The sequence below is a fragment of the Macrobrachium nipponense genome, chromosome 2 (assembly GCF_015104395.2).
Source record: "Macrobrachium nipponense isolate FS-2020 chromosome 2, ASM1510439v2, whole genome shotgun sequence".
Lineage (NCBI taxonomy): Eukaryota > Metazoa > Arthropoda > Malacostraca > Decapoda > Palaemonidae > Macrobrachium > Macrobrachium nipponense.
Genome location: NC_087201.1, coordinates 149,548,795 through 149,567,404, shown reverse-complemented (window position 1 = coordinate 149,567,404; position 18,610 = coordinate 149,548,795).

The following is an 18,610-nucleotide window of genomic DNA, read 5'->3' as shown; positions in this document are numbered from 1 at the left end:
CCTTTCTCTTTGCATTATAGCCCTTAGTCTTAACCCCTAACCAACTTCGTATCTAATTCTTTATTGCCGAGGTTTGGAGATTTTACTCAGTAATTATAGAAACTCACCTATTTTTGATTGATATCGTTTCAAGATGAGATGTATTTTTGGCCGTATCTGTTAGAATTTTATAGACTGTTAACAATGTTTTGATTTTTTCTTAAGGATATAACGTCTTCCATTAGAAAAATCAATCCGAAGATATTTGTTTCATTTTATACTTTCATTTAATTTATTTTGCCCCTATTCTCTCTGTTGTCAAAAAGAGTTGTCTCTCTCTTCTTTTCGTAAATAAATAAAGCCTGTTTTTTTTCATAACTTAATCTGAAGTTCTAGTGCCTTTTTGCACAAAACAGCAAAGCGGAAAAAAACAATGAATTTGATACTAGTCCACCAAAGAAACGCAATCTAATATACTATGTCCTTTCAATTTGGACGAGGATTCTTGTCTGGAATGCATAGAGATGTCAAATTCTGTATTTATTATAAATTTTTAATCATGAACTAGAGGCAATAGGGTAGATAGGTACCCAATGCGGAAGAATGGTTACTTAGTCCATTTTCTCGTACAGATGATGAAGGAGAAATAGAAATGGCCACGTTTGATGTTTAGGTTGATGAATAATTATAATGTTAAATATATCGCTCGTGACAAATAGTACTTCAAAAGACATTTATCGCTTTAGTTAACAGGGCATCAAAGGACACGTGTCGCTCCAGAGAAATGGGATGTCAAAGGACATTTACCACTGTAGATAAACAGACAAGTTATTTTAAAATTCCATTATCACGATAATCATAGTTAGATAATGTCTATTTCGTAACAAGGCCACCGAAAACAACAATAACTAGAACAAATAAAAAAAATCGACAACGATTTTCATCCAGGATATGTTATTACATCCAGAAATATAGGAACAATTATTGCAGCTCTTCACGTCAGGAAAATACACGAACATCATGTGAGAAATTTATTGTTAATCGCTGCTGTATCGAAATTCAATCGTCACTCGTTTTAATGGAAGAACAATTACCTGTAATTACCGGTCTCAGTGAAATTCCGCTGATGCATTATTGTGATTGTTCAACTGTTTTCAGGTGTTATTACGAAGAAAGTTTACGGAAATCATTTTAGTATAGATGCTCCATGATGTGCTATATATATATATATATATATATATATATATATATATATATATATATATATATATATATATATATATATATATATATGTAATTGTAAAAGGACTTCGAACTGAAACTTGACTTCAATAATCTTTATATCCCTTCTGAAAAGAATCCTCTGTTTATTTCTGGTCCCAGCTATTTCACTTCAAGTGCTGATTGTTATGTTATCTTTAAGCAACAATACAGTTATTAGTTTTATCTTTATAAAATCAAGATGAAAGTTGTCCAGATAAGAAACCATTCCTAAGCATCAGATCTGGAGACGTGAGTTTGTGTGTGTGTGAGTGTGTGTGTGTGGCAATTTAATTGGCAACGTAGTTCGATTCATTTCCATAGAAAGTATTTGTTGAGAGATGCAAGAGCAGCCATTATACCAAAATACAGAGTTCTACGTTTTACTGATAATACGTCATGTAGTCGGAGCAGGAGCGTATGATTCGAAAGTTACATCACCAGGGGAAATGTACTGACCAGTTCTCGTATCTCCTTGAATAGGAAGTTGAACAGCTTCCTGTTCTATCACTGGTGAGCAGTGTTGCATATCTCCACCCTAATTAGTGATCGATTTTGATAGTTCTAATTTCGTATATTACTTCTGCCAACTAGCCTGTGTATTTGGAAAATGTCCCAAGCCAGAGTGACAACCCTTTTGGAGAAATGATCTTCTCTTGACGCCAAAAATAGCCACGTTTTATCCGGACAGTGAAATTAAGCCATATTTTCTGCTTTTGGTGGTGTTTGTCCCCAGTGTTCGAGATATGCAGTTTGAAGCCCCACACTAGAAGTCCTTGTTCTAAAAATTACGTGAAAAACGAAGAATCTATCTACGATTAGGAAGAAGACATTTTTGGTCTGTATGAATGAATTAAAAAATGAACGGAAGATTTTAAAAATATGGTTTTTAAATATCGAGAATATAGTGATAAATTTCACATTCACCTATCATCGGTTTATGTACTAAGATCTCCCAGTCAAAGTGAAGTAGCCTCTCTTTTAACCCGGCGCCAATAATCTAGATGCTATGACGCCAGTTTTAATAGCCACAAATCAATCAATCTCTTTCAACCAGAAGGCTCAATGAGCGTATATAACCTTTAACTTCTGTGAAAAGTCTGCTGCGTTCCGTTTTTCCTTCGATCTGCTGCCACCAGGGAAAACATGATAAACAAACTCTTTTCCTCAAGAATATAAATCTTACCCCAAGAGGGCTTTCGTAATCATTACTGCTGTCAAAGGTGAAAACGAAAGCTTTCTTCCTTGTATAAAAAAAAAAAAAATATAACGTGCAACAAAGGTCTTTTTTTCATTCCCCAGCCACAAGGGAACTTGAGAAGACGCTGAGATTTTTTCTCAATTCGTGCAAGAGATATTTCCATAAATTTAATGCTGTTTATGTCCCTTTTAGGCGTAAAAGGCGCCTGGATCCTTTTAGAGCGTGGCTGTTCCCGGAGAAATGAAGTAAAGAAAATGTAGCTGAACTAGAGGGATTAGAATTAAGACCTACGTCAAGAGATAAGTATAAGTGTTACGTCTCAAGTCATAGAAAGGAAACATGTCGGCAGAACGTTTACTTTATATTCCGTTGGTTCTCTCGTCATAATAAAACTCTCAATGATTGATAAGTTGGCTTTAAATGTTTATAATATTTAAGCTTATAACCATAGGCATTTCACGGATACTCGATGAGTACTGAAAGACTTATTGCCCACTAAACAGTTTCGTATTGGAAAAGAACAAATATTATTTGTTTGAATGGTTGACAAGCGCTTACAGTAACTAAACACAGACTTAATTATATTCTCTCTCTCTCTCTCTCTCTATCACTCTATATCTCGCTCTCTCCTCTCTCTCTCTCTCTCTCTCTCTCTCTCTCTCTCTCTCCTCTCTCTCTCTCTCTCTCTCCATTGAATATGTCATTGTTTAAAGTTTCATATTTAATAATACTTACTTTTGAAATGTTTCAAGTTATCATCTTAATAACTGCCTCCAATGTGTGAGGAGAAAATATGACGTAAATGGACGCCTCAAATTATTAAGGTATCAAAACCTCATCAGAAGAAAGATACTAAATTGCAGACAAGGCTTTGAACAAATAATACTCGCATATAACAAAGAGTAAAGTTTTTTTTTTCTTTACGCTCACTGAAAAAAGTCACAAACGCGATTAGACCGTAATCGACGTTCGTCCACGCACCTTTATTTACTATTGCAGCTAAACTTAAAAAAAAAAGGATTAAAATCTGCAGTTATGTATTTAGAAGGAGTCAAAGAAAGTATCAATACGCAATGCAGATCTGAAGAGAAATAGCAAATAAATATAGTAAGCACGGAATGATTGAGACGAGACCAAAAATCGTAATTAAATCATCAGTGCAAAAAGGTCATGGCAGGAGAGCTACTAGTAACACTTTCATCACTGCAAGTACTAAATCCACTGAAACAAGATACTGCAATCAAAGATGAATATGCGCATGTAAGCATGAAACCGAATTACAAGATTCTTTGAGTGACAAGTTAAGGTTTATTCAGTTTGGGTAAGTATGCGTATCAAAAAGCAATACGTACAGCAAGGAAGTTAACATGGAAGATTACCATTTCATAGATTGCAAAAATGTTCTGTTATCCGATCACTTAATTTGCCATTTAGTCCTCATGAGACGAAGATACTTCACAACCTCCACCGTCCACACTAACATCCAAACCATTTACAGAGACCTGTATCCACGGTTGGAAAGCTAAAATGTTTATTTATTTTGTTTATTATTATTGTTTAGTGCTAATTGCCTTTGCATCGAATTGTTCTTACGACCTGAAATTAGATCACTCTAAGTTTAAATTTCAGTTACCTTTACTTATATAGCAACATGCAAAACCAATTCGCTGACTTCAGTGCCGAAGTTCTGAAAGAAAAGTTGATCATTTTCGTAATGCTGAATCAAGTTTCGGTTTTAACACAATTAAGGCAGTTAAGTGGAGTTTTCAAGAGATTTTGTTCCGGCATTACGAAATGAAGTATTGATACTAGAGAAAGAACAGAAAGAGGAACAGGGAAATAATATTACGTTTTGGAGCAAAGTTTTTTTTCCAGTTAATGTGCAATTCAGTTAAGCAAGAATTATGGATTCGAAATTGAGCAAGAAATGTAAAATATTTAAAGAATGCGATATTGAAGACTGCGGCAAAGCTAAAACTACTTGAAAAATTAAATACAGTTAGCCGGTTAACGGAAAAGGAACGACAAACTGAAAAGCAATATATGTGAAAAACATGAAATTCCGCAGAGCTGTCAATTTAAGTTGGTAAATCTTACAGAGGAATGTGCATATTCTCCAAAGCATGGACTTTTCTTTGTTTGAAGAAGTTTTTTTTTTTTTTTTTTTTTTTTAAGATTGTAAATAATTTAAAAAGAAAAAAAAAAACTCTTGTTTAAGCCATGAATTCTCATATATGATTTAGTTATGCAATAAATACATTGAAAATTACCTTTTGTAGGAGCTAAATATGTAAATGTATCTAGTCCAGTAATAAATATATAAGTAAATGGATTTATGGACAGTCAGTGCTAACCGGAAAATAAAAGGACCTGGGAAAGCGATGTGGGGGTTGTTGATGCACCGGAGGGAGGTACTTAAGTAAATGGGAATTTAATGGCTCAGTGCACAGTAATGATTCACGGAGCTAAAGCCAAAAAAGAGGGGATTGGGGGTGAGAGGTTACGGGAGCAGTTTAAACAAATAGAGGTCTTTGAGAGTAGGTATAGATAAAGGGTTGTACGAAATCATTTAAAGCGATGGACTTGCAAGCAACAATAACCGGGATATTTGACTTTTTCAAAAAGGAGAAAAAATGAAGTACTTTATATTGACGGTGAAAAAAAGACCTTAGGAGATCTTAGGTTCTCATTTATGGGAGTAAATATTTCTAAAGTCATGTTTTTAGAAAACCTCTTTTTGAGAAAACTAAAAGAAATTTTACTGAAAAAAATAATAAAAAAAATAATTTTTGAGGATTATCGAATAGGAATCTTCAGCTAGTTAAAGTGAAGAAAAACATATATAATAATTAAACAGCTCGCAAAGTTCTAGGGATATATTTACAATGTCGGTCGTAATTAAGACAGTTATTATTTATATATTTATTTATTTTTTGGCGGAAAAGAAGGAAGAACTGACGGAAAAAATCTATAATTATAACTTTTGAAAAATTATTTTTGCGTGCAAATACATATAAAGAATTAAAACTAAAAAAAATAAAAGGAAACATTCGAGATAGCTCCCATTCAAATATGTTTCCAAGGTTTTAAACTTACAAACAACGAAGGGAAAAATCCGAGATACGGTTCCACCAACGAAAGAAAGACGATTCATAAGGAAGAGGAGGTTGAGGGTCAGTGACCTGGTGAATATCTTGGACGAATCACAGGTAGGAGATGGAGAGGAAGCTGATTCGGATGTCTTTGAGCAAAGTGGAGGAAAATGGAGCGTGAAATAAGGAGCCTTTAAAATCAACGGTTGAGTTACTGGAGAGTATGATGTGAAGTCAGTGATTATAATCAAAAGCCTTGTCTCTTGACTGCGAGAAATATCCAGACCAGTCTTTGTAAGAAAAAAATAACTCTTTATTATTAGTAGAATATGTTGATAACTTAACGATAGTTATTTTCCTTATGCAAACCCTAACTGAAAGTGACCTTCACAGGCTTCCAAGCCTCGATTCTTTGGCGAGGCCTTATGGTTTATGTCGATTTTTTGTGTTTTATTCTTCTGAAAGGGCACTTTCCCCAGTTCTTAGAAAATTAACCTTATTCGCCAAATTACCTTTTTTTGTAGTCTTTAATCCACATTTGTTCTGGTGTCTTTTGTCTCTGGCACTTTAATTTGGACAGTATGGCTTTTAAATATTCTCCTGTCTGCTTGAATGCAAATACCTAAATTTGCGTTAGAATCAGTTTTTTTTTCCGGCTGACATAACGTAATTAACTTTCAATCATTGGATTGGAGAATTGTCAATTCCATATGACTGAACTGCAATTAGCAATTATCAGCCTAATACAGCATTGCGAGCGTGAAAAAGATTGTTTGATATACTAATGTGATTAATTTCTTCCAGAATTTTCAGTTATTTAAAACACGGAAATGCATTAGGAAATAGTATAATTAGTTCAGTTACCAGCTGTGTGTTTGAAAATACTATAGTTCTAGTCTTTGAGAACGAGTTATAGAAATATTTGGAATATCATTTATATACACCAAAACTGTCTTGCATATTCAGTTACTATTTTGTAATGTCTTTCCAGTAATTTTTGTATCATTATTTACGGAATCATTTAACAAATTTTCACGAAACATAATCCCATAACTTCATCGCCCCTCTTTGCCTTTATATTTAGTGTTTTTAGTTTTCTGTAAAAGAAAACTATTGAGATGGCTGTGTCTGTCCGTCCCCACTTTTCCTGTCCGTACTCAGATCTTAATAATAACTGAGGTTAGAGGGCTGCAGATTGGTATGTTGATCATCCACCTATCAATCACCAATTTTACCAAATTGCAGCCCTCTACCCTCAGTATTTTTCTTATTATTTAAGGTTAAAGTTAGCCATGATTGTGCTTCTGGCAAAGCAACAACACAGGCCACCAATGGCTGGCTAAGAGTTTAATGGGCCGCGTCTCATACAGCATTATACAGAGACCATAAAAAAATATATCTGTTTTCAGTGACCTTAATTATACTCTGTACAGAAAACTCGATTTCTTCGGCACATTTTTTACTTGTTATTATCTTGTAATGTCATCCTGCCATTAACATTCTCATCAATGTTTGTGGAATCATTTAACAAACATCGTTTCGAGAACCACAGTCCCATACCTTCATTTCCATGTTTGATTTTATATTTCTTGTTTCTTATTCAACTGTTTATGTTTTCCTCACATTTCATCGTTTAATCATTAAGACGATAACGAATCGTTTGTGGCTCCTAGTTTCAGTCTCCGGCGAGGAAGATAAAAACATCTATACTCTGTTTTTTTTCATCTGTCCATCTGCCTGTGGTGTTTTTGTATGGTAACACTGCGTCCCGGGCTTTAGATAGTTACGCTATGTGTAAGTTTTAGGTAAATAAAAGGATATCTGGGTGTACATTTGCAACTGAAAAGTGTTTTGATAATTTACTATATGCGAATTACACCGTTAATATTCGAAATAGGATATTATTATAATCGTTGAATGTAAGCTGAATGTAACTATGTAAAGCCAGGACGCAGTGTTACCATACAAAAACACCACAGGCAGATGGACATATGAAAAAAAACAGAGTATAGTTGATGTTAGTAAATGCTGGCTCTGTTGAGGAGTTGTTTACGCCCTGAGGTTCAAAAGATTTCTGTTCGTGTGCCGAGAGGAATGATGGATACATAATGCCCTCAATCCTTGTAGTCTGTACTAAACCAACAAGCTACCTCCCACTCCACCTCGGCTGATGTCGTCCTTTGCTCGTTTTCTGACATTTCGTTAAAGCAAACTTTATCGAGATGAAAAGAGGAAACACCATATGTTTCATGTCAGGATTTTTGATATATTAGGTAAATTTTCATTATACTCTTTCTGCATTTTTAGTTTTCCCTGTCCGCCTTCTGATCTTAAAAACTACTGAGCCTAGAGGGCTGCAAATTGGCATGTTGATCATCCAGCCGCTATTCATCAGACATACCAAATTGCAGCCCTATATCCTGAGTTTTTTGTATCTTATTTAATGTTAAAGTTAGCTATGATCATACGCTTGGCAACGATATAGGACAGGCTCCTGCATCATTATGCCGAGATGTATTTTCAGTGGCCTTGATTAAACGCTGTGCAGAAAACTCGATTGCGGCTAAGAAACTTCGGTGGATTTTTTTCTTGGTTCGTATGGTTGCTCATCACAGAAATTTGAGAACTTTTTCTGTAATTACTGAACTACAATCGCAAAATTATGTTCGGTGAATTCAATATTGATTACTTTAAATAAAAAAATGAATTAATTCCTTTTTTCTTCCAGAGTTCCATATATTTTTTATTCCTATAATATCTCATTTGTTACATAAATTACCCATACTACAATTGCAACATTTGTTCACATGAATGCTCGTGACATAGGAATTTAGTCATTTTTTCTGTACTCACTGGAGAACACTCGTAAATAAAAAATACATTTTTTGATTCGATAAATTTGATATTGACGTCAGCAACATTTTCTACAAATTTAATTAATCAATTTCCGATTACAGAGCTCCGGGGTTTCTTTTATCCTAAGGTATTTCCTATGTTGCGTAAATAATCCATGTTACTTTATCTGCATTTATATACAGGGTTACTCATAACTTTGGCACTTAGTATTTTTTTCATTAATTACTGAAACACAATAGCTAAACAATTCCATGTGATTATATATGTGCACGTGTTCTTAACATTTTCATATCTTAGGGTTAATTATATGTGATATAATAAAATTAAATAGATAATAATTTCACCATAACATAAATTATTATTTTCGGTCATATGCCTAAATCCTTCTTTTTATGATATCTCAGGATTCAAAATAAATTAAAATGTGTTTACAGCCAATTTAATACTGACCAGTGAGAACCAGCTTTAGGTAAAATTGATTATAAAACTAAAAAATCTGTAGGCAGAAAATGGTTAATTAAAATATTGTGGATTAATCGGATCAGTCAAAATTGTTTAACTATTGTGTTTCAGTAATTAATGAAAAACAATACTAAGTGCCAAAGTACCTAGGATTGTAAGAGCAACATCATATAATTTTGTGACCAAAACAGTATGTCTTTATTACCTTAGATTTGAAGATTAGTGGGAAGTTGAATGACGTTTGGGGACTGAATTGATTTGAGGCAGAAAGGTGCAAGAATTCTGTAAAGATTGTAGTTATTCAAAAAAGCTACATTTTTATTCCATCCTACACTAAAAGTTTAAAATTACACCGCAAATAAAATCGAACTCGTATCGAATGCAGATGTGAGAAAGAGCTCTCTTCACTGGCTTCCTGTTCAGATAACGTTGTTGTTTAAGCGGAAACTGAATTCAGAAGTCAAGGAAACCAGAGAGATGTGAGAATCTATCAATATTTGTGCAAATGTGAGTTCTGACAGATGGCAACATGTGATTCCACATTCATTCGCGACGGCGTGCTTACACATACCCACACAGAGATAAAAATCGACTTTTCCTACTTTACCAAATATTGGATATCTGTATCAATCTATCAGTCACGAAAAGAAGAAGAATGCTCTCTGATTGTAAACACGCTTTGTGTGAGCTCTCTATATAATGAGTTTTTGTGCAAGTTCTAGGGATACTACACCTTTCACCGTGTTATATAAGTTACAGTAAGACTCAGTGACCATTTTAGTAACAACAGTGTGTATATAGGATTTTTATACTACTCTGTAGTTACGATATAAAAACTCATTCTCCGTGGCATACCCACTCGGTCGGCTGCGCCTCAGTTCGCGCATGCGCAGTGTGCATGTGATGTCTATTGTGACGTGAAAAGGCTGCAGCTTCACTAATAATGGATTACTCCGGACCAGCCTCTGTTTCTGAGGTTGAAAATGATCTGCACCTGACTGATGATGAGGGTGTAGATATGACTCATTGGCCACCACTCACACAATCTCTTCCTCATAAGCCCTCCAGTACTGTTGCTAATACCCCCATGAAGCGCCCAGTGGATTATGGGTCAGATACTAGCAGTGCTCCACAGTCTCCTGCTGCTAAAACATCCAAATGTCAAGAGATTTTCACTAGACAAAAGAGTGTTGTCACTCTGCCTCAACCCCCTACACGACTTGCTTCCTCTGCTACCCCAGCTTTTGCTCCCCGTGATGAATATGTTAGGTTGGTCTTCAAAGAAAATTTGAGCACTGACACTAAACTACGGTGGCTGACTGAAGTAAACAGAACCTTCAATCTTGATAAGGAGCTGGCAGAGGTGAAAATGTCTGCAATCACATCTAAATTTGTATATATTGCAAGGAGTCGTGAGGACATCATTGGCAGGGTGAAGGGTGGTGAATTTCTGTCCATAAGCCTGGATATTCAAGATTCAATAGACAGACCCCGTAAGTATTTAACATATCTCATTACTCGCTACCCTATTGAAGCAGACCCTAACCTTGCTAAGGAACTGCCTGGTGTATACAGTACACGAAGATTTCTTCAAAATGGGAAACCTATTAATCGCATTGTCATCACATGGAGTCTACTAGAACTACCACCATCTGTTTATGAGTTTTCCTTCCTCCCTTGCCTCCCTCCTTGTGAATTACGCAGGATTAAGGATGATCAGCCCAACTGTTTCAACTGCTGGGGTACTGGCCATATCTCCCGATATTGCTCTGCCTCACCTAAGTGTGCCTGGTGTGTTGCAGCCCATTCCACACGCACCTGTCCGCAATACCGTAAACCTGTTACTGATGCTTCCACCTCATTGTCAGAATCATCATCAACTCCAGAGACTGTGCATTGGAAATGCCCTCGTTGTGGTGAAGCAGGAGTTAATGTTTGGCATGGATGTTCCAGACGGTCGCGCGCTGCCACGCAGTCACTTCCACTGACACCACCACCACAACCAGTGTCAACCTCGTTATGCCCTCCTGAATCAGCTGAAATTTCAAAACTTCGTAAGGCTGTTGCTGCCTTGGAATCGCACTGTACAGCACTAACGACACGCTTGATGCTATTGATGTACGCTTCGATAGCTTGATCGCTCAGCAGGCTACCACTGCAAGTAACCTCGACACACTAGTCAAGGCACAACAAGTTCTCATAACCTCTGTTGCTTCACTTACTGAGAAGCTAGATACTGTTGCCTCTTGTCTTGAAAGGGTCAGTGGCCTCCTGCCAGCTCAGCCTCCTACACTTGGTGCACCATCTAACAGTGCTGCTTCTCCAGTACATGCTCGACCTGTCTCTCGCAGCGTTAAGGGTAAACTTCGCTAGACTCATGCAACTACATGTCCTTTCATGGAATGCCCTTGGAATTAGACAATACTCCAGACTCACTGCACTCAGGACATATGTTTATCGCCATCACACAAGTAATATTTATTCAAGAAGCCTTCCCTGGCGGTGCTCAGCCAGGTGATGAAGCTCCAACACTCTCCGGTTATGTTTCATATGTACATCATGTCAGGAATGGTCTTATTACTTACATCCACTCTTCTCTCCCTTATCAACTCCTTCGCTCATCAGCAGATATTAACATGACCTTCCAACTTTTTCAGGTTAAGATAGGTGATGGTCATATTCGTTTATGCAATGTTTACTCTGCCCCTGGCCTAATTAACCTCTCGGCACTTCCTACACCTACAAACCTTGGCATGATCTACATGGGTGATTTCAATGCCAGACACCCAGATCTTGGTGATGTCTCTCCGATTCCCAACCGCAGTGGAGTTCCTCTGCTCAACTACATCCATCGTTACCATTTAACCCGTTGGGATATAGGTGGTGCCACACACATCCGGGGGGGCACTCTTGATCATATCCTTACATCTGGGCTCGTGGCATCACATGTCTCCTGTCATTCTGTTCCCTCGCTCTTTTCTGACCATGTTGCCTTATGCCTACAGTACACAATACAGACTCATCCAAGTGACCCCTATCATCGTACCCGGATCACCATTCCACCCAAGTACTGCCCAACATATGTTTCATACATCTCCTCTGTCCTACCTACCTTTGATAAACACTCTCCAGAACACCTGTATAATTCTTTGGTAAAAGCTACCCATGACTTCTATCAACTATATATTGTCAGAACCTCACATTAAAAGTCATATTGTATGCCCATGCCTGGACCTTGGATCAACGCATTATGCAAGCAGAAAGAGTTGCAGCTGATGCTGGCCTTGCCTTTCAGACACAACCGACACCTAATCATCTACTTCAGTATCAGCAGGCGAGGGATGATTTAGTTGCTCTCCAGAAGTGTGTCTACACTGAGTCATGGTATAAATACACTGACCTAATTAACCACCAGACTAGCGTTGGGACCATGTGGCATCTCATCAAAAGGACTGTCAAGAAAAAAACCACATGTGCACTTCATCACAGTCCACAAGCATATGCCCAGGATCTCATCACTACTTGGTCAACCCAGTCACTGTCCAGTAATCTCCCTGTACAAATCCAAGAACACTTTCTTCCCAGAGCAATTTACGCAACCTTCGTCTGATGGCTGCATTGTTGGAATCAGACAAGGAGGACAAAGAGCTGATCACCGAGGATGAGCTGCGACGTGCTGTTATGGGGAAAAAAAATTATGCTCCTGGGGATGATGGCCTTACTTATCAAGTGCTTCGTCTCCTCAGAAGGTTTTCCTGGAAATCCTCTTCTACAATTGTATAATCTTTGCTACCAACATGGATATGTACCTGCTGGCTGGGACCATTAGCACAATTATTCCTATCCCAAAGCCTGGAACTGATATATCGGCCTATCTCCCTCACCTCATGTTTTTAGTAAGTGTTTGAGCGTATATTACTAACCAGGCTAATGTACCGGTTGCAAGAAAAACTTTCTCCCCATTTGTATGGCTTTCTTCCTCAGAGGAGTACTCATCGCTGTTTAGCTGAACTCTACTCCCGATTGTCCTCCAACAGTGTAGTTGCCTTCCTTGACCTCAAAAGTGCTTTTGATATAGCCAACAGGGATATCATTCTTGATCAGCTTGTCGACTTTGGTATCAGAGGAAACCTTCTGAAGTGGATAAACGTATCTCAGTAACAGAAAATCACGTGTTTTTTTTAAAGGTGCATGTAGCTCCTATGAAAATTTTGAGCTTGGCACACCTCAGGGCGGTGTATTGAGCCCATTTCTTTTTAATATACTTATGCACCGTGTACTGTCTCTCCTCCCTGCTATCCCTGGAATCACTGTAACCTGCTATGCTGATGATGTCTGCATCCACTCCACTACCCCTCGAGACCTTCAGCGTGTCCTTCAAGACTTCTACAGGTCCTGTACCTCCAGTGGCCTCATACTCTCCCCAGAAAAAAAGCAGAATCTTCTCTGCCCGGAATCTCCGAGACCTGCCAGAGTTCATTATGGGTGGGAATATTATACCTCACTGCACACAGTATACATATCTAGGTGACACCAGTCAGGATCACCCCTGCTATACCTGCACGACAACGAATCCACCCCATGGTGAAAAACCTTCTTGATCGACTGGAGCCTCGCTTTACTCCCATCAAGTGGCTTGCCACCAGGGCCACAGGTATATCTATCCCCGTGGCTAAAACCCTCTATATCCTCTTCCTAAGGTCAGTTGTTGACTATTTATCTCCTGCTCTAATTCAATTACCCAGACAGGCGTTACTACCTCTAGAACTGTTCCAAAATAGAGTAATGAGGTTTATCCTAGGATGCCCTCCTTCCACTCGGATAGTCAACATGCAGACCGAACTCATGTTACCTCCATTAATAGAGAGAATTTATGCCAATGTAACTTTGTTTTCTGTTAAATGTCTACATTCTCCACAATTTACTCCAAACTTCTTTGCTGTCCTCAGAGCATCACTTGACGAAGATGCACCAAGACCTCAACTCCGGCCAGGGGGCCATAACCTAGTTAGGGTAGTATGTGAAAATCTTCGACACCTTGATATCGGTGTACCTTGAGTCAAGCAGTCCCATATCCAAGATTTGCCACCATGGCAGGTTCCTATTCCTGCTGTCACTTTCACACCAACCTCTAAAGATGCCCATACCAGTCTACAGAAGCAGCTGTTTTTGGAAACAATATCCAAAGTGTCAAGTTCAGTTCCTGCAGGACACCACATCTACGTTGACGGCTCAGTACAGGCAGATGGAAGTGCAGCATGTGCTATGTTCTCCCCCACTTTAGAATCTCCTGAGGGTGGGTGGCATGGTCGTAGGTTGCCAAACTCATCCAGTTCCACTTATTGCGAACTTCAAGGTATATGGGATGCAGTAACCCTACTTGTTAGAAGAAATGTGAATGGATTGGTGATCTGTGACTCCAAATCTGCACTCCAGGCACTGACATCTTCTAGGCCCAGCTGTGGCCGTGTTGTGCGAGACATATTGTGTCAACTCGTTGCTGCTTACAATGCCTCGCTTGTCTTGTCTTTCATGTGGATGCCCTCCCATATTGGGCTTGCTGGGAATGACATGGTGGACAGTCTTGCTAAAGCTGCCTGCACGCTGGACCTTGATGACAGAAATGTTGAGCCCTCACTTCGCTGCCTTAAACATAGAATATATTCAGCCGCTTTTGCCTGTACAGTACAGCGTAGGGATGCAGAGAGGGGCACTAGTGTTTCCATACAACATCATGATAACTTTCTGCAGAGCCTTCACAAGTACCGGCGACGTGGACTCATGGTGCGTAGGCATAATGTTGTAAGTGCCAGGATAAGGTTGGGATATCGTCCTGTGTGGCAGGTTGGACAGACACTAGATATACCACACTACACCTCATGTAAACTGTGTAACCTTGCTAATGCCAATAACCTTGAACACTACTGCCTTCATTGCCCCACTGTCAGGAATCTGTTACCTCAAGGACAAAATTTACTTCAAACCTGCCAATATTTACTCAAAGATGACCACCTAGACATAATTTTGACTCGTCTTCCTCACTTTGGTGGCTGCTAAACTGTCTGTTGCAGTTGTTGTGATAATAGAATACGATCTCATATATGTTATTTTGTAACTGATATACCGATGATTCAATGCTGTAATTTTTTTTTTTTTTTCTGTTGATTTCTGATGTAATGTATGTAACTGCTAATATGTAACTGCTAATATGTAACTTTGTTTGACGTCTTTGGGCGTAATAAATTTATTAAATAATATCAGTCACGAATTGTCCGAAAGTTTAGATAATTTTCCCTCTCTGAATCAATTTTAATTTTGCATCTCCAAAATAACCTTACAAATGGTAGTATTTTTCGTTTGAAGGTCACCATATCTGAGTTGCTGCATTCCTACGTGGATTATAAATTTAATTGTCTAACTTTTTACATTGGAAAAATATATTGCTTGCATGTATATCTCCGTAAGCTGAAGGTAGGGGGACTTAACCAAAGCAAATGTCATCATTTCTGTGAGGGAGGAGGGGGAAGGGGAAGGGGGGCGGGTGGTGGTGTGAGGAGGAGAGACACAGTTTATTGAACGACGTCGTTCTTCCTTCAAAAGGTCAGCTTCTTCTGTTCCACATGAAATAACTTATTGAAATTGTCTCCTCTTCATTGTGCCTCCCTGATTACTATTCCTCCTGTTTTCGCTTGAGACGTCGAGGGTTTTTCTGCTTCTGTGCATTTTTTCTTTATATACATTTTGAACCTCTGTGATTTGAGATTTGTGTCTAATTTCTAGTCTAACAATCTTGCAGTAATTTTGTTTAGCTGTTCAATCTAACTTCACCAAATGTTTTCAAGTTAATTGTTTTGGCTGAAGCACCTCAGTATTCTACAGTGTATCATTATCATATTAAGTCTTATGAAATAATATTATATTAAGTCTTAATTTGTTCGCTTTTACATCTTTAAAGGAAAGTGATTAGATTTACTATATGTATTACTGTATTGATATTTCAAGTAACTATGCTTATTTTCATTAGAAACATGGCATAATTTAAATCTTATTGCGCACTAAAGATCGTATCATATTCTACAAAATGAAAACAATATTTCTAATATATTTGGTGAAGTGATTAAGTTGAACTGATAGTCAAAATGAAAATAGGTCTTTCTTTACAAAATAAAAGACGAACAAACAGATTGTAACAAGAGCGTCAGCAAAGCCTTGTTTTCTTTACAGGACATATGAAGTAAAATTTACACTTATCACTTGAAGTTCGCCTTTATTCTGATCCTTGAAGAGTAGTCTCATTTTCTTAGCGTCTTCTCTTCGTGAAAAGGCAGATGCTAAAAGGATCTTGATGTCATTGCCTGCGTAACAAGAAAGCGGAAAATATTTGAATTTCTGGAAATAAGATTTAAAGGAATGGTAAGCACTCCCTCGCGTACTCACGTACTCTCTCGTGGTCTAAGAAGCGAATACAATGCTCCTTATGTAAGTGATAGTTCAGTGAGAACGATGAGGCAATGTTTTCGTTTTCTTCTTTTGTCAATATCAATGGCGAAGAAATCTCTCCAGGGAACTTTTTTTTTCTTTTTCTGGTGGTAGTGGTGGTATTCGTGGGGGTGGGTGGGGGTGGTGTGTGTGTGTGAGGGGGGGGGGGGGGGGGGGGGTGGGGGGGGGGGGGGGGGGGGTTCTTGCGAAATAGTCGCTGCCTTTCAGGCATTTTGTGCGAGTTACGTATTATGCAGGTTTCGATGTTCTGTTTCTTCCCGGATGACTCTGACATCTCAGAGTAGTTTTGGAGGGAAGGAAAAACGTCGACATATTCTAGGTAAGAAGAGGAAAGGTTGCATTTAGCATATTTGCCAAGAGAACTGAAGCCTGTTCACTGTGAAACATATGGTCATGAATAAGATACAAGAATACATTGGATGTGACATAACCGGCATATAAATTAAGCGTAAATTCACTATTAATGGCTTTATTCATTGCTTATTTGTCATGTGCCTTTACCTGGAAAATTAAAACAGAAATTAGTTCAGTTATACTAATCTTTGATAGAGTATGATGTTACAAATTTTTTTTTCAATTGTTCTTTGAGATGAAATTTTGGCCTCTTGGATAGACTTCAGTACCAAATTTCGCTTTACAGTGACCTACCACATCATTTTACAGCGAACACATCCTTACCAGGAGACGGATGCCTTATTCTTCTTTGACCTTTTAGAAAAGTTCATTGGGATAGAAACTCTATCCCCCAGACATCTGGTAATTTCCTCACTACTCAGTGGGGAAAATCTACTTCTGTTTCGTTCAGGAAAAAACGCGGGGATAATAGTATGACTGCGTTGGCTTCCCTCGAGGAAGAGGATCACCCACTGTCTAAAGTGGAAAGTGGGCTTGATATATGAAGTCGCTATTACCGCCGTAGAGAGCAATGTTCAGGTTTCACTGCCTGATATCACTGTTTGAATGTTTAGGTTTAAGGTAATCTAAAAGAAAAAAAAAAAGGTATTATAGCTTTTAATTGCTGTAATGCAATTTACGTGAAGAAAGTGCAATATCAAGAATTCAGAGAGGGATGTATAACAACTAACTGAAGGAAAATTAGAGTGGGTAAAAAAGTTTACAGAGAGAGAGAGAGAGAGAGAGAGAGAGAGAGAGAGAGAGAGAGAGAGAGAGAGAGAGAGAGAGAGAGAGATTTATTGCACCTTTGTAATGGGCTTTTCATGAGTTTTATTAAATATTTATATTTAATATAATAATAATGGGTCTTCGATTTCTTCATTAAAGGTGGCTGCAGCGTCGATTAAAAAATAAAGCAAGTTTTGCTCTGGCAATAATGATTTAGTATCTTCAGTAATGGCACATTAGAAAAATTAAGTTCATTTCAAACTAATTCTAAAAGAACTCTTAACATTTTACTTAGCATAAAAGTAGTTAAAAATAGTTGTCAGTCGGTAATACAATCACAAATGACACAGAAGATGTTCAGCTAACATTGTATTATACCTATAGATCTAGTAATACTTTACATAGAGATAGTCAGAAAGGGAATAAATGAATATGATGAAAAAACTCACAATTCATATTGCTACATTGTTATGTTTCGTAGATAGCAACCCGCTTTAACTGTTACTGTTATGATAGTAACAACAAAGTGATTGTAATTTAAAGGTGGAGGGACTGATAATATATTCAAAAATGTTTTACAGCTATTTACATATCTGGCATTAGTCCATACCTTTACGTGGTCAGCCTTTTGTCCACGTCCAAGGTATCTTGTCGAAAGACTTAAGAGACCGATAAGTTTTTTGCGCAGCTCACTCGTTGCAACTCGAATTTCTTTACGGACGGGAAGAAAAATATAAAATGCAATACCTTCGGTCCTAAGACCGTCCGAAGCAAAAACCTGACAGCAATTATTTGTTTTAAAATCATTCATCCCAATTACAAGACGGTACACTTCCTTATATATATATATATATATATATATATATATATATATATATATATATATATATATATATATATATATATATATATATATATATAGTATGTATTTTTTTTTTTTTTTTTGGTAAGGCCGTAGTTCTGCAAGGAAACTAAGTTATTGTGAAGACAATCCAGTCTTTTCCATATTTATATGTTAGAAAAGGTAAGTTCAAAAATCAAATGGTTAGAAAAAGAACTTAATGCCTTATATTCGAGATAAAGCTAACATTACTGATAGATGTGTTTAGAAAAATACACAATTAAAGCCATATCTATC